This window comes from Myotis brandtii, unplaced genomic scaffold, assembly GCF_000412655.1.
Source record: "Myotis brandtii unplaced genomic scaffold, ASM41265v1 scaffold303, whole genome shotgun sequence".
Taxonomy (NCBI): Eukaryota; Metazoa; Chordata; class Mammalia; order Chiroptera; family Vespertilionidae; genus Myotis; species Myotis brandtii.
Window position 1 is genome coordinate 3,606,706 of NW_005361573.1, and position 1,736 is coordinate 3,608,441.

The 1,736-nt window shown below is 57.5% G+C and overlaps 1 protein-coding gene across 2 annotated transcripts in view; it reads right to left on the reverse strand.

Annotated features, from left to right (window-relative positions):
- Positions 1-1,736, reverse strand: part of AP1B1 (adaptor-related protein complex 1, beta 1 subunit) — a 48,149-nt gene that overhangs the window by 40,803 nt on the left and 5,610 nt on the right. Inside the window, exon 1 of one of the 2 annotated variants that reach the window (XM_014542502.1) lies at positions 1,663-1,728. The exons of the other annotated variant lie outside the window; for it this stretch is intronic. The gene's annotated coding sequence lies outside the window, so the exon portion shown is untranslated. Of the gene's footprint in view, positions 1-1,662; positions 1,729-1,736 lie in introns of those variants that run through there. 2 annotated transcript variants of the gene reach the window in all.

The following is a 1,736-nucleotide window of genomic DNA, read 5'->3' on the forward strand; positions in this document are numbered from 1 at the left end:
CACACACAATAGACAGACAACCTCTCAGAACCTCTAAGGCGCCCGCGTCCTTGGAAACGAGTGGAGCTGCTCAACGACAGTTTGTAAGAGGTCAGACCAGCCTGGTGGGCTCCACTCAGGACAGGGAGCCAGACGCTCCGAACTCTGCTCATGTTCCTGCCGTCGGCGACCAGCCGCTGCGTCTCTCTTGGAAGGATGGGGATAAGGTGACAATATTAAGTTTCTGTGAATTCAATGGGATTAGGAGAACAGATCACAGAGTGGTTTTTTTTAAAAAATTAAAGGTACTACGGTCATATTTATATCACAGAAGTATGTGGAAACCTTCACGGGTTCACGAAGTCTTAAAACACCCAGGAACGGGTAGGGGGGCAGCAGGTCTCTCTCGTGCCGCTGCCAGGGAAACTGAGGTAGAACGGGAGCAAGTGAAGTGTGTGCAAAGGAAGAAGCTCAGACTCACAGCCTCGTCCTCGGGCCATCAAACCACGTCACCGTCTCCCGGGCCGGACGGGATCTCCCCAGCCAGGAAGCCCTGGGGCCTGCCCTGTCCTCAGAGAGAATGGTCCTCCAGGGATCCTGTGGTTCCTCTTTATTCCAAAGGGAATGCAGCTCGGCCACGCTCAAGAAAGGTTCCGGAATATTCTTATAAAAATTCGTTCCACGCACAGCCTGTTGGGTGTCTCCCACTTGCCCAGGGTCGGGGAATAAACTTCCACTCTTGCCCTGAAAGGCAGTCAGTCACCTATAGGAACAGCCTGCAATGCCCCTGGTGAAGATTGACAGAGAAGCAGGAACCTGCAAAACGGCTTCATCCTAAAGAAAGCGACTGCAATGCCCCTGGTGAAGATTGACAGAGAAGCAGGAAGGCCACCGCTTTACCTTGATGTCAACACTTATAATGGCAGCAGCTAAAGATATGAAACAGCGCCGACGCCCCAAGCCGTCCCGGCTTCTCTTTGGTCTCTGTGCCCTGCAGGTGCCTGAGAGCCCGGGGAGGAGCCCCATGCTGTTTGACCTTACAGGTGTGATTTGACCTCCCCGTGCCTCGGTTTACCGGCAGATAAAACGGGGGTGACCGCAGCAGCGATCTCACGGGGCCGGTGGGAAGTTTCCATGCAGCACTGTTAAGTCCAGTGCTCAGCGCCGAGCCCGGGATACAGGAGGGGCTCAGTAACCAGCTCTGAGCATCTGCATCGGTGTTTTTAGCACGATTACAGGTGTGTCCCCCAGATAACCCGATCCCGAGGTGCCAACGACAGACCAAACCCAAGTCCAGCCCGGAGCGGGCGGCTGTTTCTTGAGTTTTTGTTTTTTTTTTCCCTTTCGAACCTTGGCAACGAGATAAAGCCTTGAACGACCAGGAGTCCTCAAGGTGGCCACAGGGGAGAGCGTGAGGGGGAAACCGGGACGCGAAGAGGAGTTTCCGCTCCGGCCAAGCGCACGCTCCTCGGGGCCTAAGTCTAGGAATCGGTCCTGGAGGCGCCCCGGGACGGGCTGCGGAACCCGGGACGGGCTGAGGCGCAGGTCCGCGGCCAAGTGGGCGTGAATGAATGAACCTGCAGTCCTCCTGCCTCGTGGGGGCCTGGGAAGCCACTCTCCGCGCTCTCGCTCCCCCCACCCCGCCCCGTCCTCTCATGACCTTTGACCCTGCAAACCCCTCACCTCAGACCCCCGAGTCCCCGCCCCGCGCCTTCTCCTGCCTCGCCTGCCTCCCTGCTTCCTCCCCCGCAGGCCCG